The sequence below is a fragment of the Mustelus asterias genome, chromosome X (assembly GCF_964213995.1).
Source record: "Mustelus asterias chromosome X, sMusAst1.hap1.1, whole genome shotgun sequence".
NCBI classification, from domain to species: Eukaryota; Metazoa; Chordata; class Chondrichthyes; order Carcharhiniformes; family Triakidae; genus Mustelus; species Mustelus asterias.
In genome coordinates, this window is record NC_135834.1 from 5,899,420 (window position 1) to 5,926,684 (window position 27,265).

The 27,265-nt window shown below is 51.0% G+C and overlaps 1 non-coding gene across 1 annotated transcript; it reads left to right on the forward strand.

The window, feature by feature from the left end:
• The first annotated feature begins 23,077 nt into the window (after nucleotides 1-23,077).
• On the forward strand, nucleotides 23,078-23,148 carry trnag-gcc (transfer RNA glycine (anticodon GCC)). Its single transcript has one exon. It is a non-coding gene; the product is annotated as a tRNA-Gly (tRNA).
• The last annotated feature ends 4,117 nt before the right edge of the window (nucleotides 23,149-27,265 follow it).

The following is a 27,265-nucleotide window of genomic DNA, read 5'->3' on the forward strand; positions in this document are numbered from 1 at the left end:
CCACACACATCACTGTCCCCCTTATCAACCCCCCCACTACCCACACATATCACTGTCCCCCTTATACAGCCCCCCCCCACTACCCACACACATCACTGTCCCCCTTATCCACCCCCCCACTACCCACACACATCCTGTCCCCCTTATCAACCCCCCCACTACCCACACATATCACTGTCCCCCTTATCCACCCCCCCACTACCCACACATATCACTGTCCCCCTTATCCACCCCCCCCACTACCCACACACATCCTGTCCCCCTTATCCACCCCCCCACTACCCACACACATCACTGTCCCTCTTATCCACCCCCCCCACTACCCACACACATCACTGTCCCCCTTATCCACCCCCCCACTACCCACACACATCACTGTCCCCCTTATCCACCCCCCCATTACCCACACACATCACTGTCCCCCTTATCCACCCCCTCCACTACCCACACACATCACTGTCCCCCTTATCTACCCCCCCCACTACCCACACACATCACTGTCCCGCTTATCCACCCCCCACTACCCACACACATCACTGTCCCCCTTATCCACCCACCCCCGCTACCCACACACATCACTGTCCCGCTTATCCACCCCCCCACTACCCACACACATCACTGTCCCCCTTATCCACCCCCCCAATATCCACACACATCACTGTCCCCCTTATCCCCCCCCCCACTACCCACACACATCACTGTCCCCCTTATCCACCCCCCCACTACCCCCACACATCACTGTCCCCCTTATCCACCACCCCACTACCCACACACATCACTGTCCCCCTTATCCACACCCCCCCACTACCCACACACATCACTGTCCCCCTTAATCCACCCCCCCCACTACCCACACACATCACTGTCCCCCTTATCCACACCCCCCCACTACCCACACACATCACTGTCACCCTTATCCACCCCCCCCCCTCTACCCACACACATCACTGTACCCCTTATCCACCCACCCCCACTACCTACACACATCACTGTCCCTCTTATCCACCCCCCCCCCTACCCACACACATCACTGTCCCCCTTATCCACCCCCCACTACCCACACACATCACTGTCCCCCTTATCCACACCCCCCCCACTACCCACACACATCACTGTCACCCTTATCCACCCCCCCCCCTCTACCCACACACATCACTGTCCCCCTTATCCACCCCCCCACTACCCACACACATCACTGTCCCCCTTATCCACCCCCCCCACTACCCACACACATCACTGTCACCCTTATCCACGCCCCCCACTACCCACACACATCACTGTCCCCCTTATCCACCCCCCCCACTACCCACACACATCACTGTCCTCCTTATCCACCCCCCCCACTACCCACACACATCACTGTCCCCCTTATCCACCCGCCCCCCACTACCCACACACATCACTGTCCCCCTTATCCACCCCCCCCACTACCCACACACATCACTGTCCCCCTTATCCACCGCCCACTACCCACACACATCACTGTCCCCCTTATCCACCCTCCCACTACCCACACACCTCACTGTCCCCCTTATCCACCCCCCCCCCACTACCCACACACATCACTGTCCCCCATATCCACCCCCCCCACTACCCACACACATCACTGTCCCCCTTATCCACCACCCCCCCCCACTACCCACACACATCACTGTCCCCCTTATCCACCCCCCACTACCCACACACATCACTGTCCCCTTATCCACCCCCCCCCACTACCCACACACAACACTGTCCCCCTTATCCACCCCCCCCCCACTACCCACACACATCACTGTCCCCCTTATCCACACCCCCCACTACCCACACACATCACTGTCCCCCTTATCCACCCCCCCCCACTACCCACACACATCACTGTCCCCCTTATCCACCCCCCCCCCACTACCCACACACATCACTGTCCCCCTTATCCACCCCCCACTACCCACACACATCACTGTCCCCTTATCCATCCCCCCACTACCCCCACACATCCTGTCCCCCTTATCTACCCCCCCACTACCCACACACATCACTGTCCCCCTTATCCACCCCCCCCACTACCCACACACATCACTGTCCTCCTTATCCACCCCCCCCACTACCCACACACATCACTGTCCCCCTTATCCACCCGCCCCCCACTACCCACACACATCACTGTCCCCCTTATCCACCCCCCCCACTACCCACACACATCACTGTCCCCCTTATCCACCGCCCACTACCCACACACATCACTGTCCCCCTTATCCACCCTCCCACTACCCACACACATCACTGTCCCCCTTATCCACCCCCCCCCCACTACCCACACACATCACTGTCCCCCATATCCACCCCCCCCACTACCCACACACATCACTGTCCCCCTTATCCACCACCCCCCCCACTACCCACAGACATCACTGTCCCCCTTATCCACCCCCCACTACCCACACACATCACTGTCCCCTTATCCACCCCCCCCCACTACCCACACACATCACTGTCCCCCTTATCCACCCCCCCCCCACTACCCACACACATCACTGTCCCCCTATCCACACCCCCCACTACCCACACACATCACTGTCCCCCTTATCCACCCCCCCCCACTACCCACACACATCACTGTCCCCCTTATCCACCCCCCCCCCACTACCCACACACATCACTGTCCTCCTTATCCACCCCCCACTACCCACACACATCACTGTCCCCTTATCCATCCCCCCACTACCCCCACACATCCTGTCCCCCTTATCTACCCCCCCGCTACCCACACACATCACTGTCCCCCTTATCAACCTCCCCACTACCCACACACTTCACAGTAACCCTTATCCACCCCCCCCCACTACCCACACACATCCTGTCCCCCTTATCCACCCCCCCCCACTACCCACACACATCACTGTCCCCCTTATCCACCCCCCCCACTACCCACACACATCCTGTCCCCCTTATCAACCCCCCCACTACCCACACATATCACTGTCCCCCTTATCCACCCCCCCACTACACACACACATCACTGTCCCCCTTATCCACCCCCCCACTACCCACACACATCACTGTCCCCCTTATCCACCCCCCCACTACCCACACACATCACTGCCCCCTAATCCACCCCCCCACTACCCACACACATCACTGTCCCCCTTATCAACCCCCCCACTACCCACACATATCACTGTCCCCCTTATACAGCCCCCCTCACTACCCACACACATCACTGTCCCCCTTATCCACCCCCCCACTACCCACACACATCCTGCCCCCCTTATCAACCCCCCCACTACCCACACATATCACTGTCCCCCTTATCCACCCCCCCACTACCCACACATATCACTGTCCCCCTTATCCACCCCCCCCCACTACCCACACACATCACTGTCCCCCTTATCCACCCCCCCACTACCCACACACATCACTGTCCCCCTTATCCACCCCCCCACTACCCACACACATCACTGTCCCCCTTATCCACCCCCCCACTACCCACACACATCACTGTCCCCCTTATCCACCCCCCCATTACCCACACACATCACTGTCCCCCTTATCCACCCCCTCCACTACCCACACACATCACTGTCCCCCTTATCTACCCCCCCCACTACCCACACACATCACTGTCCCGCTTATCCACCCCCCACTACCCACACACATCACTGTCCCCCTTATCCACCCACCCCCGCTACCCACACACATCACTGTCCCGCTTATCCACCCCCCCACTACCCACACACATCACTGTCCCCCTTATCCACCCCCCCACTACCCACACACATCACTGTCCCCGTTATCCCCCCCCCACTACCCACACACACCACTGTCCCCCTTATCCACCCCCCCACTACCCCCACACATCACTGTCCCCCTTATCCACCACCCCACTACCCACACACATCACTGTCCCCCTTATCCACCACCCCACTACCCCCACACATCACTGTCCCCCTTATCCACCCCCCCACTACCCACACACATCACTGTCCCCTTAATCCACCCCCCCCCACTACCCAAACACATCACTGTAACCCTTATCCACACCCCCCCACTACCCACACACATCACTGTCACCCTTATCCACCCCCCCCCTCTACCCACACACATCACTGTCCCCCTTATCCAACCCCCCCCACTACCCACACACATCACTGTCCCCCTTATCCACCCACCCCCACTACCTACACACATCACTGTCCCTCTTATCCACCCCCCCCCCATCCCACACACATCACTGTCCCCCTTATCCACCCCCCACTACCCACAAACATCACTGTCCCCCTTATCCACCCCCCCACTACCCACACACATCACTGTCCCCCTTATCCACCCCCCCCACTACCCACACACATCCTGTCCCCGTTATCCACCCCCCCACTACCCACACACATCACTGTCCCCCTTATCCACCCCCCCACTACCCACACACATCACTGTCCCCATTATCCACCCCCCCACTACCCACACACATCACTGTCCCCCTTATCCACCCCCCCATTACCCACACACATCACTATCCCCCTTATCCACCCCCTCCACTACCCACACACATCACTGTCCCCCTTATCTACCCCCCCACTACCCACACACATCACTGTCCCGCTTATCCACCCCCCACTACCCACACACATCACTGTCCCCCTTATCCACCCACCCCCGCTACCCACACACATCACTCTCCCGCTTATCCACCCCCCCACTACCCACACACATCACTGTCCCCCTTATCCACCCCCCCACTACCCACATACATCACTGTCCCCCTTATCCCCCCCCCACTACCCACACACATCACTGTCCCCCTTAACCACCCCCCCACTACCCCCACACATCACTGTCCCCCTTATCCACCACCCCACTACCCACACACATCACTGTCCCCCTTATCCACACCCCCCCACTACCCACACACATCACTGTCCCCCTTATCCACCCCCCCCACTACCCACACACATCACTGTCCCCCTTATCCACACCCCCCACTACCCACACACATCACTGTCACCCTTATCCACCCCCCCCCCTCTACCCACACACATCACTGTCCCCCTTATCCACCCCCCCACTACCCACACACATCACTGCCCCCTTATCCACCCCCCACTACCCACACACATCACTGTCCCCCTTATCAACCCCCCCACTACCCACACATATCACTGTCCCCCTTATACAGCCCCCCCCCACTACCCACACACATCACTGTCCCCCTTATCCACCCCCCACTAACCACACACATCCTGTCCCCCTTATCAACCCCCCCACTACCCACACATATCACTGTCCCCCTTATCCACCCCCCCACTACCCACACATATCACTGTCCCCCTTATCCACCCCCCCCACTACCCACACACATCCTGTCCCCCTTATCCACCCCCCCACTACCCACACACATCACTGTCCCCCTTATCCACCCCCCCACTACCCACACACATCACTGTCCCCCTTATCCACCCCCCCACTACCCACACACATCACTGTCCCCCTTATCCACCCCCCCATTACCCACACACATCACTGTCCCCCTTATCCACCCCCTCCACTACCCACACACATCACTGTCCCCCTTATCTACCCCCCCCCACTACCCACACACATCACTGTCCCGCTTATCCACCCCCCTCTACCCACACACATCACTGTCCCCCTTATCCACCCACCCCCGCTACCCACACACATCACTGTCCCGCTTATCCACCCCCCCACTACCCACACACATCACTGTCCCCCTTATCCACCCCCCCGCTACCCACACACATCACTGTCCCCCTTATCCCCCCCCCACTACCCACACACATCACTGTCCCCCTTATCCATCCCCCCCCACTACCCACACACATCACTGTCTCCCTTATCCAACCCCCCCACTACCCACACACATCACTGTCACCCTTATCCACCCCCCCCTCTACCCACACACATCACTGTCCCCCTTATCCACCCCCCCACTACCCACACACATCACTGTCCCTCTTATCCACCCCCCCCCTACCCACACACATCACTGTCCCCCTTATCCACCCCCCACTACCCACACACATCACTGTCCCCCTTATCCACCCCCCCCACTACCCACACACATCACTGTCCCCCTTATCCACCCCCCCCCCCACTACCCACACACATCACTGTCCCCCTTATCCATCCCCCCACTACCCACACACATCACTGTCCCCCTTATCCACCCCCCCACTACCCACACACATCACTGTCCCCCTTATCCACCCCCCCCACTACCCACACACATCCCGTCCCCGTTATCCACCCCCCACTACCCACAAACATCACTGTCCCCCTTATCCACCCCCCCACTACCCACACACATCACTGTCCCCCTTATCCACCCCCCCACTACCCACACACATCACTGTCCCCCTTATCCACCCCCCCATTACCCACACACATCACTGTCCCCCTTATCCACCCCCTCCACTACCCACACACATCACTGTCCCCCTTATCTACCCCCCCACTACCCACACACATCACTGTCCCACTTATCCACCCCCCACTACCCACACACATCACTGTCCCCCTTATCCACCCACCCCCGCTACCCACACACATCATTGTCCCGCTTATCAACCCCCCCACTACCCACACACATCATTGTCCCCCTTATCCACCCCCCCACTACCCACACACATCACTGTCCCCCTTATCCCCCCCCCACTACCCACACACATCACTGTCCCCCTTAACCACCCCCCCACTACCCCCACATATCACTGTCCCCCTTATCCACCACCCCACTACCCACACACATCACTGTCCCCCTTATCCACACCCCCCCACTACCCACACACATCACTGTCCTCCTTATCCACCCCCCCCCACTACCCACACACATCACTGTCCCCCTTATCCACACCCCCCCACTACCCACACACATCACTGTCCCCCTTATCCACCCCCCACTACCCACACACATCACTGTCCCCCTTATCCACCCTCCCACTACCCACACACATCACTGTCCCCCTTATCCACCCCCCCCCCCACTACCCACACACATCACTGTCCCCCTTCTCCACCCCCCCACTACCCACACACATCACTGTCCCCCTTATCCACCCCCCCACTACCCACACACATCACTGTCCCCTTTATCCACCCCCCCCACTACCCACACACATCACTGTCCCCCTTATCCACCCCCCCCACTACCCACACACATCACTGTCCCCCTTATCCACCCCCCCCACTACCCACACACATCACTGTCCCCCTTATCCACCCCCCCCCCACTACCCACACACATCACTGTCCTCCTTATCCACCTCCCCCCACTACCCACACACATCACTGTCCCCCTTATCCACCCGCCCCCCACTACCCACACACATCACTGTCCCCCTTATCCACCCCCCACTACCCACACACATCACTGTCCCCCTTATCCACCCTCCCACTACCCACACACATCACTGTCCCCCTTATCCACCCCCCCCCCCCCACTACCCACACACATCACTCTCCCCCATATCAACCCCCCCCCCACTACCCACACACATCACTGTCCCCCTTATCCATCCCCCCACTACCCACACACATCACTGTCCCCCTTATCCACCCCCCCCACTACCCACACACATCACTGTCCCCCTTATCCACCCCCCCACTACCCACACACATCACTGTCCCCCTTATCCACCCCCCCACTACCCACACACATCACTGTCCCCCTTATCCACCCCCCCACTACCCACACACATCACTGTCCCCCTTACCCACCCCCCCACTACCCACACACATCACTGTCCCCCTTATCCACCCCTCCCACTACCCCCACACATCACTGTCCCCCTTATCCACCCCCCCACTACCCACACACATCACTGTCCCCCTTATCCACCCCCCCCACTACCCACACACATCACTGTCCCCCTTATCCACCCCCCCACTACCCACACATCACTGTTCCCCTTATCCACCCCCCACGACCCACACACATCACTGTCCCCCTTACCCACCCCCCAACTACCCACACACATCACTGTCCCCCTTACCAACCCCCCCACTACCCACACACATCACTGTCCCCCTTATCCACCCTCCCACTACCCAGATCGATCGCCACCCCTGCCCCCCTCCCCTCCCCACGGATCACCCGCAGAGTGGCAGCGGACCCCCTTGCCCCCCCCACCAGAGAGCCATCTGCCCTCCCCCACCAGAGATCCATCTGCCCCCCCCTCCAGAGATCCCTCTGCCCCCCCCCCCCCACCAGTGAGTGATCGGGCCTCCCCCCCCGCCCCCGAGTTACATCTTACCTGCCTCCCTCCTCCCCCCCCCCCCCCCGCCAAGATGACGAACTGGCCTCACTCCCGCCCCCGCCCCCCTGCCAGAGAATGGTCTGGCCTCACTCCCCCTCTGCTCCAGAGGAATATCTGACCCACCTCCTCCTCCCTCCCCACCAGACAACGATCAGCCCTTCCCCCTCCCACCACCAGCCAACGTTCGGCCCTCTTGCACCGCCCCCCCCCCTCCCTCCCCGCCAGAGATACATCTGACCCGCCTCCCTCCTCCCCCCCCCCACCCTGATCTGAGTCAGAGAGCCGTTGGAAACTCTGAACGCGCCTCTTCAGAAGCTGGAGCGTCCGGTTCAGACTTTTATTTAGCAGGTCCGTTACGGCGCGGTTCCGGATCGGCGAACGCGGTTGTAAAGGGGGAAATGCTGATAAAGCTAGGCGGGCAGTTCATTAATTCTATTTAAATGTATGCAAATGCATTTAAATCATCATTGCGCCTGTTTTGGGCGCGAAGCGGATCGCCGCCATCCCCGGGTTTCGGTAAAGTGGCAATCTGCGCGGATGCGGGCGTGGATCCCGTTAATGGCCTCACACCCAACTTTACCACGTTTTTGCGCCTGAAAACGGGTGCGAGGCAATGGTAAAATAGGGCCCTCAGTGACAATTTAGCACGGCCAATCCACCTAACCTGCACATCTTTGGACACTAAGGGGCAATTTAGCATGGCCAATCCACCTAACCTACACATCTTTGGACACTAAGGGACAATTTAGCATGGCCAATCCACCTAACCTGCACATCTTTGGACACTAAGGGACAATTTAGCACGGCCAATCCACCTAACCCACACATCTTTGGACACTAAGGGACAATTTAGCATGGCCAATCCACTGAACCTGCACATCTTTGGACACTAAGGGACAATTTAGCATGGCCAATCCACTGAACCTGCACATCTTTGGACACTAAGGGACAATTTAGCATGGCCAATCCACTGAACCTGCACATCTTTGGACACTAAGGGGCAACTTAGCATGGCAAATGCACCTAACCAGCACATCTTTGGACACTAAGGGGCAATTTAGCATGGCCAATCCACCTAACCTGCACATCTTTGGACACTAAGGGGCAATTTTGCATGGCCAATCCCTCTAACCCACACATCTTTGGAGTGTGGGAGGAAACCAGAGCACCCGGTGGAAACCCACGCCGACACGGGGAGAATGTGCAGACTCCACACAGACAGTGACCCAAGCCAGGAATCGAACCTGTTTACCTGGAGCTGTGAGGCTGTGGTGCCAACCACTGTGCCACCGTGATGGCATGTAGGATTACTTTGTTTTGTAAAGAGGGATGTCGGACAGAGAAAGCAAGGATTACAATAAATCTTGACAAATCCCTGGTTTGGTTTTGGCTACAGGAACTCACTCTGGGAAGGATGGCCTTGGCGCGGGTAGTGAGGAGATCTCTCAAGGATGGGATGAGGGAGTTCAGCTATGTGGAGGGTGATGCTGTGAGTGTTTTCCTCAGAGAAGGCTGAAGCAGGATTCAAAATAATGAGGGGGTTTGATGGAGCAAGTAGAGAGAATCGATTTCCTCTGGTAAGTGTCCCAAAATGCATTCAAAATGAAAAGATGGAGATGGGAGTGGGAAATCAGGAGAAATTAAGATTGGGAATGCACTACCTTAATGGAATACAAATTTGTGTGATCCAACACCCTTAGCAGCTGACTCATGGAATTTGACTAGCACCGATGATGTTGCCAGCTCCTTATAAGTCACGGTGAATTGGAACAGGTCATAAGTGTACAAGAGTCATAATTCAGTCAGCAGCAGGTGTGAAGTTGACATGTCAATCTTTTTCTCGAGTGACTGGCAGCAAATCCAGAAGTGTACGCATCAAGTACAGTTTAGGTTTTGGTCCCAATCGAGGGGAAGTGAGTTAAGTCTCAGGAGGGATCCAATGGTTACCCTTCGCACTCCCTGTTCCTGTGCACTGGCGACCGATTCTGCATCAGATGCAATATGATGCTGTCACAGCGACACTGAGCGAGAGCTACCAACAACTTTACCAGCGAACCACAGACACATTGAACTCAGGGAGACCTGTTTGTAAGAAAAGACACTCGACAAAAAATGGCTGCCATCAGTCACCTGATGTCCGATACTGTCAACCCATTCCTGCTCCCTCCACGCCGACTCTATAGTTAAGAAAGCCCATCAACTCATTTACTTTCTCGGAGGCTAAGGAAATTTGGCATGTCAGCTATGACTCTCACCAATTTTTCCAGATGCACCATAGAAACCCATCCTTTCCGGATGTATCACAGCTTGCATTCTGATCAAGAGTGCAAGAAACTACAAAGAGTTGTGAATGAAGCCCAGTCCATCACGCAAACCAGCCTCCCATCCACTGACTCCATCTATACTTCCCGCTGCCTTGGAAAAGCAGCCAGCATAATCAAGGACCCCACGCAGCCCGGACATTCTCTCTTCCACCTTCTTCCGTTGGGAAAAAGATACAAAAGTCTGAGATCCTGCACCTATCCAATTCAAGAACAGCTTCTTCCCTGCTGCCGTCAGACTTTCGAATGGACCTACCATATATTAAGCTGATCTTTCTCTACACCCCAGCTATGACTGTAACTCTATATTCTGCACCCTCTCCTTTCCTTCTCCCCTATGTACTCTATGAACAGTATGCTTTGTCTGTATAGCACGTAAGAAACAATACTTTCACTGTATCCCAAGACATGTGACAACAATAAATCAAATCAAATATTAAGCTGATCTTTCTCTACACCCTAGCTATGACTGTAACACTACATTCTGTACTCTCTCCTTTCCTTCTCTCCTATGTACTCTATGAATGGTATGCTTTGTCTGTATAGCGCGCAAGAAACAATACTTTTCACTGTATCCCAGTACATGTGGCAATAATAAATCAAATCAAATCAAAGCATGAATCTTGTCCGATTTTCTTTGTCTTTAGCTCTGACGAAGGGTCATCCAGACTCGAAGCGTTGGCTCTATTCTCTCTCCACAGAGGCTGTCAGACCTGCTGAGATTTTCCAGCATTTCCTGTTTGTGTTTCAAATCCTGCCTACAGTGCAGCGAGCGGCCACACTTGCTCCTGAACTGTGTGACTGTGGAAAATCTGAGTGCAGAAGTCTTTTGCCATGAATCTGCATGAGATTCACACCATTTCGCAGGTACAGGCACCAGAGCAGCCATATAGGCATAAGTTTGTGTCCGTGAGTATATCAAGGAAGCAGAACAGGAGCAAATAATTAGTGGCCATTTTTCTTGTGTATTGGACTGAGTTTTGGATGATTTCTTTTTATTCATTCATGGGACATGGGTGTCGCTGGCTGGGCCAGCATTTATTGCCCATCCCTAGTTGCCCGAGGGCAGTTGAGACTCAACCACATTGCTGTGGCTCTGGAGTCACATGTAGGCCAGACCGGGTAAGGACGGCAGATTTCCTTCCCTGAAGGACATTAGTGATGATGTGGAGATGCCGGCGTTGGACTGGGGTAAACACAGTAAGAAGTTTAACAACACCAGGTTAAAGTCCAACAGGTTTATTTGGTAGCAAAAGCCACACAAGCTTTCGAGGCTCTGAGCCCCTTCTTCAGGTGAGTGGGAATTCTGTTCACAAACAGAACTTATAAGACACAGACTCAATTTACATGAATAATGGTTGGAATGCGAATACTTACAACTAATCCAGTCTTTAAGAAACAAAACAATGGGAGTGGAGAGAGCATCAAGACAGGCTAAAAAGATGTGTATTGTCTCCAGACAAGACAGCCAGTGAAACTCTGCAGGTCCACGCAACTGTGGGAGTTACAAATAGTGTGACATAAATTCTGATTCTAGGATCGCATGATAAAGACTCAGGAGGAAAAAAGCAGAAATATTTATGTGAAATAGTGTGACATAAACCCAATATCCCGGTTGAGGCCGTCCTTGTGTGTGCGGAACCTGGCTATCAGTTTCTGCTCCGCGACTCTGCGCTGTCGTGTGTCGCGAAGGCCGCCTTGGAGAACGCTTACCCGAATATCAGAGGCCGAATGCCCGTGACCGCTGAAGTGCTCCCCAACAGGAAGAGAACAGTCTTGCCTGGTGATTGTCGAGCGGTGTTCATTCATCCGTTGTCGCAGCGTCTGCATAGTTTCCCCAATGTACCATGCCTCGGGACATCCTTTCTTGCAGCGTATCAGGTAGACAACGTTGGCCGAGTTGCAAGAGTATGTACCGTGTACCTGGTGGATGGTGTTCTCACGTGAGATGATGGCATCTGTGTCGATGATCCGGCACGTCTTGCAGAGGTTGCTGTGGCAGGACACGCGCATCTCCATTAAGGACGGTCACCTCAGCACTTCACTGTACCGCAAGCCCACGGATAACCTCACGATGCTCCACTTCTCCAGCTTCCACCCTAAACACGTTAAAGAAGCCATCCCCTACGGACAAGCCCTCCGTATACACAGGATCTGCTCGGATGAGGAGGATCGCAACAGACACCTCCAGACGCTGAAAGATGCCCTCATAAGAACAGGATATGGCGCTAGACTCATTGATCAACAGTTCCAACGCGCCACAGCGAAAAACTGCACCGACCTCCTCAGAAGACAAACACGGGACACAGTGGACAGAGTACCCTTCGTTGTCCAGTACTTCCCCGGAGCGGAGAAGCTACGGCATCTCCTCCGGAGCCTTCAACATGTCATTGATGAAGACGAACATCTCGCCAAGGCCATCCCCACACCCCCACTTCTTGCCTTCAAACAACCGCACAACCTCAAACAGACCATTGTCCGCAGCAAACTACCCAGCCTTCAGGAGAACAGTGACCAAGACACCACACAACCCTGCCACAGCAACCTCTGCAAGACGTGCCGGATCATCGACACAGATGCCATCATCTCACGTGAGAACACCATCCACCAGGTACACGGTACATACTCTTGCAACTCGGCCAACGTTGTCTACCTGATACGCTGCAAGAAAGGATGTCCCGAGGCATGGTACATTGGGGAAACTATGCAGACGCTGCGACAACGGATGAATGAACACCGCTCGACAATCACCAGGCAAGACTGTTCTCTTCCTGTTGGGGAGCACTTCAGCGGTCACGGGCATTCGGCCTCTGATATTCGGGTAAGCGTTCTCCAAGGCGGCCTTCGCGACACACGACAGCGCAGAGTCGCGGAGCAGAAACTGATAGCCAGGTTCCGCACACACAAGGACGGCCTCAACCGGGATATTGGGTTTATGTCACACTATTTCACATAAATATTTCTGCTTTTTTCCTCCTGAGTCTTTATCATGCGATCCTAGAATCAGAATTTATGTCACACTATTTGTAACTCCCACAGTTGCGTGGACCTGCAGAGTTTCACTGGCTGTCTTGTCTGGAGACAATACACATCTTTTTAGCCTGTCTTGATGCTCTCTCCACTCCCATTGTTTTGTTTCTTAAAGACTGGATTAGTTGTAAGTATTCGCATTCCAACCATTATTCATGTAAATTGAGTCTGTGTCTTTATAAGTTCTGTTTGTGAACAGAATTCCCACTCACCTGAAGAAGGGGCTCAGAGCCTCGAAAGCTTGTGTGGCTTTTGCTACCAAATAAACCTGTTGGACTTTAACCTGGTGTTGTTAAACTTCTTACGGACATTAGTGAACCAGATGGGTTTTTCCGACAATGGTTTCATGGTCATCGGTAGATTCTTAATTCCAGCTATTTTTAAAAATTGAATTCAAATTCCCCCATCTGCCGTGGCGGGACTTGGACCCCCAGATAAGTAGATTCTTAATTCCAGATTTTTTTCAAAATTCAGTTAAACTCTGCCACCTGCCATGGTGGGATTTAAAAAAGGTCTGTGGAACATTCGCTGAGCTTCTGCATTATATAGTCGAGCAATAATACCACCATTGCCTTCCAGGCATTCTTTATCAAATTAAAATTCCACCATCTGCCACAGTGGGATTCGAACCGCGGTCCCCAGAACATTAGCAGATTTTCCTGGATTAATAGTTGAGCAATAATACCACTAGGCCACTGCCTCCCCTCGATAGTTGCAAGCAGTAAGAAGTCTCACAACACCAGGTTATGCAAGATTTCATATTTGGGAATGGTATCGAGGTAAATTGTCCACACAAAGTCGCTGCTGAAGTGTGTGCATAAAGATTACGATAATTAAGCACCAGTTGATTTGGACGTGTTCTTGTCTGTAAATAGTTGAGTAAAGTGACCTCACCATAAATGTACAGGCAGATGGGTGCTTACAATACTTGCAAATGCCAGCAGTCGGTGCCAGGGTTATTCAGGAAAGGCATGCAGCTCGAGACTCACAAGTACAAGAACAGTTTATCGCTTGCTGGTGTGTGACAGGGAGACTGTAATTCCATCTTCTCCTTCCACAAGTTGCCTTGCACTGAAGATCTCTCGCCTTTGGCAAGGTCCCACAAAAGGCTAAGATGTCATTGCAAAGTCATGTCAAGCTATAAATATGGTTTATAAGACAGTGAGTTTATGTGCAATAACTTATGTAATGTCCAGGTGCAAGGCATATTGAAGGTCTTATATTAGCGGGAATGTTATTTGCAGGCAACATGTTCTTGTCCTGTTTGTAAGTAATCGTTCCAAGGTTCTAAAGTTGAAGGCAGTCTGATGGTGGAGGAGACTTGTGCAATCAAGTCTTGCAATTGACCTCACTGACTCCGAAGTAGCCAGGAGAAAAATGAACGTGCTGCTGAATGCAGGATTGGGAGTGGCCGTCACACCCAGCACTTTGTGCAAGGATGCAGATTGACGCAGTCACAAGGTGGCACAGTGGTTAGCACCGCTGCCTCACAGCGCCAGGGACCCGGGTTCAATTCCGACCTTGCGTGACTGTCTGTGTGGAGACTACACGTTCTCCACTTGTCTGCGTAGGTTTCCTCCGGGTGCTCCAGTTTCCTCCCACACTCCAAAGATGTGTAGGTTAGGTGGATTGGCCATGCTAAATTGACCCTTAGTATCCAAAGATACGTAGGTTAGGTGGATTGGCCATGCTAAATTGACCCTTAGTATCCAAAGATATGTAGGTTAGGTGGATTGGCCATGCTAAATTGCATCTTAGTGTCCAAAGATGTGCAGGTTAGTGGATTGGCCATGCTAAATTGCCCCTTAGTCATAGAGGTTTACAGCATGGAAACAGGCCCTTCAGCCCAACTTGTCCATGCTGCCCCTTTTTTTTAACCCCTAACCTAGTCCCAATTGCACACGTTTGGCCCATATCCCTCTATACCCATCTTACCCATGTAACTGTCTAAACGCTTTTTAAAAGACAAAATTGTACCCGCCTCTGCAACTACTTCTGGCAGCTTGTTCCAGACACTCACCACCCTCTGTGTGAAAAAATTGCCCTTCTAGACCCTTTTGTATCTCTCCCCTCTCACCTTAAACCTCTGCCCTCTAGTTTTAGACCCCGCTACCTTTGGGAAAAGATGTTGACTACCTAGCTGATCTATGCCCCTCATTATTTTATTGAACTCTATAATATCACCCCTAAGCCTCCTACGCTCCAGAGGAAAAAGGTCCCAGTCTATCCAGCCTCTCCTTATAACTCAAACCATCAAGTCCCGGTAGCATCCTAGTAAATCTTCTCTGCATTCTTTCTAGTTTAATAATATCCTTTCTATGATAGGGTGACCAGAGCTGTACATAGTGTTCCAAGTGTGGCCTTACCAATGCCTTGTACAACTTCAACAAGACGTCCCAACTCCTGTATTCAATGTTCTGACCAATGAAACCAAGCATGCTGAATGCCTTCTTCACCACTCTGTCCACCTGTGACTCCACTTTCAAGGAGCTATGAACCTGTACCCCAAGATCTCTTTGTTCTATAACTCTCCCCAACGCCCTACCATTAACTGAGTAAGTCCTGCCCTGGTTTGATCGACCAAAATGCATCACCTCACATTTATCTAAATTAAACTCCATCTGCCATTCGTCAGCCCACTGGCCCAATTCATCGATAACCTTCTTCACTGTCCACTATGCCACCAATCTTAGTGTCATCTGCAAACTTACTAATCATGCCTCCTATATTCTCATCCAAATCATTAATATAAATGACAAATAACAGTGGACCCAGCACAGATCCCTGAGGCACACCGCTGGTCACAGGCCTCCAGTTTTAAAAACAACCCTCTACAACCAAATTGTAGAGGGTTGTCATCAAGCCAATTTTGTATCCATTTGGCTACCTCACCCTAGATCCCGTGAAATTTAACCTCCTGCAATAACCTACCTTGTCAAAGGCCTTGCTAAAGTCCATGTAGACAACATCAACTGCACTGCACTCATCTACCTTCTTGGTTACCCCTTCAAAAAACTCAATCAAATTTGTGAGACATGATTTTCCACTCACAAAGCCATGCTGACTGTCCCTAATCAGTCCTTGTGTCTCTAAATGCCTGTAGATCCTGTCTCTCAAAATATCTTCTAACAATTTACCCACGACAGATGTGAGGCTCACCGGCCTGTAGTTCCCAGGCTTTTCCCTGCAGCCCTTCTTAAACAAAGACACAACATTTGCCACCCTCCAATCTTCAGGCACCTCACCTGTGGCTGTCGATGATTCAACTATCTCTGTTAGGAGACCCGCAATTTCCTCCCTAGCCTTCCAAGGTGTCCTGGGATACACTTCATCAGGTCCTGAGGATTCATCTACCTTGATGCACTTTAAGACTTCCAACACCTCCTTCTTTGTTATATGTACACTCCTCAAGACATCACTATTTATTTCCCCAAGTTCCCTAACATCCATGCTTGTCCCAACAGTGAACACTGATAAGAAATATTCATTTAGGATCTCACCCATCTCTTGTGGATCCACACACAGATGACCTAGTTGATCCTTAAGATGTCCTACTCTCTCCCTAGTTACTCTTTTGCCCTTTATGTATTTGTAGAATCTCTTTGGATTCTCCTTTGCCGTATCTGCCAAAGCAATCTCATGTCCACTTTTTGCCCTCCTGATTTCTCTCTTAACTCTACTCCTACACCCCCTATACTCTTCAAGGGATTTACTTGAGCCCAGCTGCCTATGCATGTCATGTGCCTCTTTCTTCTTCTTGACCAGGGCCTCAATATCCCGAGTCATCCGGGGTTCCCTACTTCTGCCAGCCTTGCCCTTCACTCTAAGAGGAATGTGTTTACTCTGAACCCTGGTTAACACACTTTTGAAAGCCTCCCACTTACCAGACATCCCTTTGCCTTCCGACAGACTCCCCCAATTAACTGTTGAAAGTTCCTGCCTGATACCATCAAAATTGGCCTTGCCCCAATTTAGAATTTTAACTTTTGGGCCAGACCTATCGTTCTCCATAGTTATCTTAAAACTAATGGAATTATGGTCATTGGTCCCAAAGTGATCCCTCACTAACACTTCTGTCACCTGCCCTTCCTGATTTCCCAAGAGGAGGTCAAGTTTTGCCCCCTCTCTAGTCGGGCCATCCACATACTGAATGAGAAATTCCTCCTGAATACACTCAACAAATTTCTCTCCATCCAACCCTCTAATACTATGGCTGTCCCAGTCAATGTTGGGAAAGTTGAAATCCCCTCCTATTACCACCCTATTTTTCTTGGAGCTATCTGTAATCTCCTTACATATTTGCTCCTCAATTTTCCGCTGACTGTTCTGGGGCCGATAGTACAACCCTATCAAAGTGATTTCCCCCTCCTTATTTCTCAGTTCTACCCATATAGACTCAGTGGATGAACCCTCGGATATATCCCCCCTCAGTACGGCCGTGACGTTTTCCCTAATCAAAAGTGCAACTCCCCCTCCTCTCTTACCTCCTGTTTTATCTTTTCTATAGCATCTGTACCCTGGAACATTGAGCTGCCAGTCCTGCCCCTCCCTTAGCCATGTTTCAGTAATTGCTATAATATCCCAGTCCCATGTACCCATCAATGCCCTGAGTTTATCTGTGGAGGTGCTGGCGCTGGACTGGGGTAAACACAGTAAGAGTTTTAACAACACCTGGTTAAAGTCCAACAGGTTTATTTGGTAGCAAATGCCATTAGCTTTCGGAATGCTGCTCCTTCGTCAGATGGAGTGGATATCTGCTCTCCCCCAATATATGTTTTGGGCCACCTTGCCCCAATTACGGAAAATCCCACCCCAGGTAAACAGACCTTTGATTTGATTTATTATTGTCACATGTATTGGGATACAGTGAAAAGTATTGTTTCTTGCGCACTATACAGACAAAGCATACCGTTCCTAGAGTACATAGGGGAGAAGGAAAGGAGAGGGTGCAGAATGTAGTGTTACAGTTACTGATAGGGTGTAGAGAAAGATCAGCTTAATATTTAATTTGATTTATTATTGTAACCATCCAGGACAAAGCAGCCCCGCTTGATTGGCACCCCATCCACAAACATCCACTCCCTCCACCACCGACGCTCAGTAGCAGCAGTGTGTACCATCTACAAGATGCACTGCAGCAACTCACCAGAGATCCTTAGACAGCACCTTCCAAACACAGGATTGTTATTGGACATCAGTCACTCCCTGTGGGGTAGGTACATCCACAGTGCTGTTAGGGAGGGAGTTCCAGGATTGTTATTGGACATCAGTCAGTCCATTTGATGTAGGAACATCCATGGTGCTGTTAGGTAGGGAGTTCCAGGATTGTTATTGGACATCAGTCAGTCCATGTGATGTAGGTACATCCACGGTGCTGTTAGGTAGGGAGTTCCAGGATTGTTATTGGACATCAGTCAGTCCATGTGATGTAGGTACATCCACGGTGCTGTTAGGTAGGGAGTTCCGGGATTGTTATTGGACATCAGTCAGTCCATGTGATGTAGGTACATCCACGGTGCTGTTAGGTAGGGAGTTCCAGGATTGTTATTGGACATCAGTCAGTCCATGTGGTGTCGGTACACCCACAGTGCTGTGAGGGAGGGAGTTCCAGGATTGTTATTGGATATCAGTCAGTCCATGTGGTGTAGGTACACCCACAGTGCTGTTAGGGAGAGAGTTCCAGGATTGTTATTGGACATCAGTCAGTCCATGTGGTGTCGGTACACCCACAGTGCTGTTAGGGAGGGAGTTCCAGGATTGTTATTGGATATCAGTCAGTCCATGTGGTGTAGGTACACCCACAGTGCTGTTAGGGAGAGAGTTCCAGGATTTTGACACAGCGACAGTGAAGGAACGGCCGATATATTTCCAAGTCAGGATGGTGAGTGGTTTGGAGGGGAACTTGCAGGTGGTGGTGTTCCCAGGTATCTGCTGCCCTTGTCCTTCTAGATGGAAGTGGTCGTGGGTTTGGAAGGTGCTGTCTAAGGAGCCTTGGTGAGTCGCTGCAGTGCATCTTGTAGATGGTACACACTGCTGTCTGCAACGAATCTCACAAACTTTTACAGATGCACCATAGAAAGCATTCTTTCTGGTTGTATCACAGCTTGGTCTGGGCTCCTGCTCTGCCCAAGATCGCAAGGAATTACAAAAGGTCGTGAATGTAGCCCAATCCATCACGCAAACCAACCTCCCATCCATTGACTCTGTCTAAACTTCCTGCTGCCTCGGAAAAGCAGCCAGCATAATTAAGTACCCCACACACTCCGGACATTCTCTCTTCCAAACTTTGTGCATCAGTGGTGGAGGGAGTGACTGTTTGTGGATGGGGTGCCAATCAAGCGGGGCTGCTTTGTCCTGGGTGGTGTCAAGCTTCTTGAGTGTTGTTGGAACTGCACCCATCCAGGCAAGTGGAGAGTATTCCATCACACTCCTGACTTGTGCCTTGTAGATGGTGGACAGGCTTTGGGGAGTCAGGAGGTGAGTTACTCACTGCAGGATTCCCAGCCTCTGACCTGCTCTTGTAGCCACAGTATTGATACGGCTGCGTCCAATTCAGTTTCTGGTCAACGGTAACCCCCAGGATGTTGATAGTGGGGGATTCAGCAATGGTAACACCATTAAATGTCTTGGGGAGATGGTTAGATCCTCTCTTGTCATTACTTGGTGTGAATGTTATTTGCATTTATCAATATGTCTCAAAAATAGCAGTGAACTTTGCACTGACCCTTTGGGGACACCGCTGTCTGCCAACCTCCAGTCTGAAGATCCTGAAGCCAGACTTGGGCCGGAATTTTCCTGTCCCGCCCATCACGGGAATCGTAGCGGGCAGGACAGGAACCGTAAAAAGGAGATTGTCATTGACTTCAGGAAGCGGAGTGGAGAACTTGCCCCTGTCTACATCAACGGGGACAAAGTAGAAATGGTCGAGAGCTTCAGGTTTTTAGGTGTTCAGATCACCAACAACCTGTCCTGGTCCCCCCATGCCGACACTATAGTTAAGAAAGCCCCACCAACGCCTCTACTTTCTCAGAAGACTAAGGAAATTTGGCATGTCAGCTACAACTCTCACCAACTTTTACAGATGCACCATAGGAAGCATTCTTTCTGGTTGTATCACAGCTTGGTATGGGCTCCTGCTCTGACCAAGACCCCAAGGAACTACAAAAGGTCGTGAATGTAGCCCAGTCCATCACGTAAACCAGCCTCCCATCCATTGACTCTGTCTACACTTCCCGCTGCCTCGGAAAAGCAGCCAGCATAATCAAGGACCCCACGCACCCCGGACATTCTCTCTTCCACCTTCTTCCGTCAGGAAAAAGATACAAAAGCCTGAGGTCACGTACCAACCGACTCAAGAACAGCTTCTTCCCTGCTGCTGTCAGACTTTTGAATGGACCTACCTTGTATGAAGTTGATCTTTGTCAACACCCTAGCTATGACTATAACACTACATTCTGCACCCTCTCCTTTCCTTCTACCCTATGTAGTCTATGAATGGTATGCTTTGTCTGTATAGTGCGCAAGAATCAATACTTTTCACTGTATCCCAATACATGTGACAATAATAAATCAAATCAAATATTAAGTTGATCTTTCTCTGCACCCTAGCTATGACTGTAACACTACATTCTGCACCCTCACCTTTCCTTCTCCTCTATGTACTCTATGAACAGTATGCTTTGTCTGTACAGTGCGCAAGAAACAATACTTTTCACTGTATCCCAATACATGTGACAATAATAAATCAAATCAAATAGCTTGGTGCAAAAGGTTGGATCTCATGGGATAAAGGGGGAGGTGGCTAGATGGGTGGAGAACTGGCTTGGTACAGAAGACAGAGGGTGGTAGTGGAAGGGTCTTTTTCCGGCTGGAGGCCTGTGACTAGTGGTGTTCCGCAGGGCTCTGTATTGGGACCTCTGCTGTTTGTGATTTATATAAACGATCTGGAAGAAGGTGTAACTGGGGTGATCAGTAAGTTTGCGGACGACACGAAAATGGCTGGACTTGCAGATAGTGAGGAACATTGTCAGAGGCTACAGAAGGATAGAGGTAGGCTGGAAATTTGGGCAAAGAAATGGCAGATGGAGTTCAATCCAGATAAATGCGAAGTGATGCATTTTGGTAGAACTAACGTTGGGGGGAGCTATACGATAAATGGCAGAACCATAAAGGGTGTAGATACGCAGAGGGACCTGGGTGTGCAAGTCCACAGATCCTTGAAGGTGACGTCACAGGTGGAGAAGGTAGTGAATAAGGGATATGGCATGCTTGCCTTTATAGGACGGGGCATAGAGTATAAAAGTTGGGGTCTGATGTTGCAGTTGTATAGAGCGTTGGTTTGGCCGCATTTGGAATACTGCGCCCAGTTCTGATCGCCACACTACCAGAAGGACGTGGAGGCTTTAGAGAGAGTGCAGAGGAGGTTTACCAGGATGTTGCCTGGTATGGAAGGGCTTAGTTATGAGGAGAGATTGGTTCAACTGGGGTTGTTCTCACTGGAAAGACGGAGGATGAGGGGTGACCTAATAGAGGTGTATAAAATTATGAAAGGCATAGATAGGGTGAATGGTGGGAAGCTTTTCCCCAGGTCGGTGGTGACGTTCATGAGGGGTCATAGGTTCAAGGTGAAGGGGGGGAGGTTTAACACGGATATCAGAAGGACGTATTTTACACAGAGGGTGGTGGGGGCCTGGAATGCGCTGCCGGGCAAGGTGGTGGAGGTGGACACACTGGGAACGTTTAAGACTCATCTAGATAGCCACATGAACGGAGTGGGAATGGATGGATACAAAAGAATGGTCTAGTTTGGACCAGGGAGCGGCGCAGGTTTGGAGGGCCGAAGGGCCTGTTCCTGTGCTGTATTGTTCTTTGTTCTTTTGTTCCTTGTTCTATTAAGCTGATCTTTCTCTACACCCTAGCTATGACTGTAACACTGCATTCTGCATTCTCTCCTTTCCTTCTCCTCTATGTACTCTATGAACGGTATGCTTTGTCTGTACAATGCGCAAGAAACAATACTTTTCACTGTATCCCAGTACATGTGACAATAATAAATCAGTTATTAAGTTGATCTTTCTCTACACCCTATCTGTAACTGTAACACTACATTCTGCACTCTCTCCTTTCCTTCTCTCCAATGTACTCTATGAACGGTATGCTTTGTCTGTATAGCGCGCAAGAAACAATACTTTTCACTGTATCCCAATACATGTGACAATAATAAATCAAATCAAAGGTCTGTTTACCGAGGGCGGGAGTTTCCGTAATTGGGGCAAGGCGGCCCAAAAATACCGCCCAGAATCGACGCAATTTATAACCATCTTTCTTCCAGCTGCTTCAAGTTAGAACGTGGTGAAGAAATGCAAGGGGAATTTTTGGATTCCTTTGATTTTGGAAGCCTGCCACAAGAAAGGAAAAAAATAACCAGAGGTCAGGCTTAGATATGAGTCAGTCTAGAGAGGAAGTCAGTGAGCATCGGTGGTTCAGTGGTAGAATTCTCGCCTGCCACGCGGGAGGCCCGGGTTCGATTCCCGGCCGATGCAGCAGCTTTTATGAAACTGTATTAAAAGTAGGTCATATTTATCGCTTCGTGTCGTCTGCACGGTGATCTGACTGTAAAATGTGGGAGGGAAAATATGACTGAATGTGCAAACTTCAACCAATCATTTTTCATTGAAAACACAGGCTTGAGTTATTCACAAACATTATTTTAGCATCCAAACTCCAGGGCAGTGAGCTGTGGCAGTACAAGGAGTTCACACTGATTTAGAGTTAATGCACACTAATGTTGTCCATTGATATCATTCTTCTCCATTTCCTGTCCTTATTAATGATTGAAACGTTGCACAGACTGTAGTGAAAGTTCTCAGAGGCTGAAGCAGAGAAATTCTTACCAACGCAAAGAAGGAGTTGGTCATTACAATCATCGAATCCCGACAGTGCAGAAGGAGGCCATTCGGCCCATTGAGCCTGCCGTGACAACAATCCCACCAAGGCCCTTTCTCCAGATATTTAACCTGCTGGTCCCCCGACACGAAGGGGCAATTTAGCATGGCCAATCCACCTAACCTACACATCTTTGGACACGAAGGGGCAATTTAGCATGGCCAATCCACCTAACCTGCACATCTTTGGACACTAAGGGACAATTTAGCATGGCCAATCCACCCAACCTGCACATCTTTGGACACTAAGGGACAATTTAGCATGGCCAATCCACCTAACCTACACATCTTTGGACACTAAGGGACAATTTAGCATGGCCAATCCACCCAACCTGCACATCTTTGGACACTAAGGGACAATTTAGCATGGCCAATCCACCTAACCTGCACATCTTTGGACACTAAGGGACAATTTAGCATGGCCAATCCACCCAACCTGCACATCTTTGGACACTAAGAGACAATTTAGCATGGCCAATCCACCCAACCTGCACATCTTTGGACACTAAGGGACAATTTAGCATGGCCAATCCACCTAACCTGCACACCTTTGGATACTAAGGGGCAATTTAGCATGGCCAATCCCCCTAACCTGCACATCTTTGGACACTAAGGGGCAATTTAGCACGGCCAATCCACCGAACCGATACATCTTTCGGGCTGGAAGATCTTAAAGAAGGGATGGTGGCAAATTTTAAGGAGAGGTGTTTTAAATATTTGTTCAGAGGGCATTAGATGATTATTTGAATTGAAACCATGTGCAGGGGTATGGGGAAAAGGCAGGAGAATGGCACTGAATTACAATGCTCTTGGAGAGCAGGTGCAGACACAATGGGCCGAATGGCCCTCTGCACTGTAATCATTATGTAATTCTGTGATGTGGGCATCGCTGGCTGGGCCCAACATCTATTGCCCATCCCTAATTGCCCCTTGAGAAGGTGATGGTGAGCCGCCATCTTGAACCCACTGCAGTCCTTGAGGTGTAGGTACACCCACAGTGCTGTTAGGGAGGGAGTTCCAGGATTGTTATTGGACATCAGTCAGTCCATGTGGAGTAGGTACACCCACAGTGCTGTTAGGGAGAGAGTTCCAGGATTTTGATCCAGTGACAGTGAAGGAACAACGATATATTTCCAAGTCAGGATGGTGAGTGGCTCGGAGGGGAACTTGCAGGTGGTGGTGTTCCCAGGTATCTGCTGCCCTTGTCCTTCTAGATGGTGGGTTTGGAAGGTGCTGTCTAAGGAGCCTTGGTGAGTTGCTGCAGTGCATCTTGTAGATGGTACACACTGCTGCTACTGAGCGTCGGTGGTGGAGGGAGTGAATGTTTGTGGATGGGGGGCCAATCAAGCGGGGCTGCTTTGTCCTGGATGGTGTCGAGCTTCTTGAGTGTTGTCGGAGCTGCACCCATCCAGGCAAGTGGGGAGTATTCCATCACACTCCTGACTTGTGCCTTGTAGTTTAAGCATAAAGGGTTCACAGAATGGATATGCTCATGTCTGACGTAGAATAGATGATGGTGTATCACTGACATTTATCAGTCATGTGTTCGACTCAAGAGAGGGAGAGGTTGGAACACCTCAGGAGTCACATCCCTACTCTATAACCTGCTTCGATGAACAAGTATTCAGCCCATACCAGAGTACGACCACAGTCTGTCCAGTGACCACAGATAGAAGGACCATCTCGGATCAGGGAGGCTGCAGTGGAGACATTGGCGTAAAGAAAATACACTGGTGTGATCGATGGAGCGGCAAAATCAAGGAAAACATGACAGCAGCTCATTCTTACCACTCATCGAGATTTACAGCATGGAAACAGGCCCTTCGGCCCAACTTGTCCATACCACCTCTTTTTTTTAAACCCCTAAGCTAATCCCAATTGTCCACATTTGGCCCATATCCCTCTGTATCCATCTTATCCATGTAACTGTCTGAGTGCTTTTTAAAAGACAAAATTGTACCCGCCTCTACTACTACCTCTGGCAGCTTGTTCCAGACACTCGCCACCCTCTGTGTGAAACAAAATGCCCCTCTGGATCCTTTTGTATCTCTCCCCTCTCACCTTAAACCTATGCCCTCCAGTTTTAGACTCTCCTACCTTTGGGAAAAGATATTGACTATCGAGCTGATCTGTGCCCCTCATTATTTTATAGACCTCGATAAGATCACCCCTCAGCCTCCTACGCTCCAGAGAAAAAATTCCCAGTCTATCCAGCCTCTCCTTATAACTCAAACCATCAAGTCCCGGTAGCATCCGAGTAAATCTTTCCCGCACTCTTTCTAGTTTAATAAAATCCTTTCTATAATAGGGTGACCAGAATTGCACACAGTATTCCAAGTGTGGCCTTACCAATGTCTTGTACAACTTCAACAACATGTCCCAACTCCTGTATTCAATGTTCTGACCAATGAAACCAAGCATGCCAAATGCCTTCTTCACCACCCTGTCCACCTGTGACTCCACTTTCAGGGAGCTATGAACATGTACCCCTCGATTTCTTGCTCTGTAACTCTCCCCAACGCCCTACCATTAACTGAGTAAGTCCTGCCCTGGTTCAATCTACCAAAATGCATCACCTCGCATTTGTCTAAATTAAACTCCATCTGCCATTCGTCAGCCCACTGGCCCAATTGATCAAGATCCCGTTGCAATCCGAGATAACCTTCTTCACTGTCCACTATGCCACCAATCTTGATGTCATCTGCAAACTTACTAACCATGCCTCCTATATTCTCATCCAAATCATTAATATAAATGACAAATAACAGTGGACCCAGCACTGATCACTCGCCAGAAGGTGGAAGCAAACTGTCTAGAAGTAACGATAACCACAGCCAGTGAGCAGCCTCTGACCCTATTTGACTGAATCGAGGGCCTACGGAGAGGCCAAAAATGGGAAGTATAGAAACGCAGTTCCCTTCGATACTGAGCTGTATCGGGTCTTCAGGTTGGAGAGCAGAAGCATCAAGTCCGTTCCTGTCTTTATGCTGAGGGCAGATGATGTTCTCCTGAGATAGGATGCCCACCGTAGGTTTAGAGACCATTCTTAAAGCCTTGGACACCAATTTTAACCCAAAGCGAATTGAGCAATACATGTTGTTAACCAAAGGCCCCAATTCTGTTCCACGCCCAGCCCAGCTGCATGATGGGAGAGAGCTCCAGGTTAGGTGGGAAGCTGCTGGGGTGGGCTCGGAGGGAGGAAGTAATGTCGTTACAAAGTAGGTAGAATACTTGGGGTGGGAGACGTGGTATAAAGGGTTAACAGAATGAATGTGCCAATGTTTGACGGAGATAAGAAGGGACCATTTCAGTGGACAGCCTTCAGGGAGGCAGGGGAGAGTTACACATCTTGCAGCCACATCAATGAGATCATTGCAAACAGCCCAGGAGAAAATAAATCATGGAAACATTCAAAGAAGGCCTGTTTTTCCCTCATTTAACAAAACGTTGATCAATTATTTACATATCAACAGTAAGAGAAAAGGGTTCCCTGACTGGACGAGGCAGTTGGAGATTGAAGACCATTGGATGAGACCTTCAGCAATACATAAGGTGGCACAGTGGGTTAGCACTGCTGCCTCACAACGCCAGGGACCCGGGTTCAATTCCCGGCCTCGGGTCACTGTCTGTGTGGAGTCTGCATGTTCTCCCCGTGTCTGCGTGGGTTTCTCCTGAGTGCTCCGGTTTTCTCCCACACTCCAAAGATGTGCAGGTT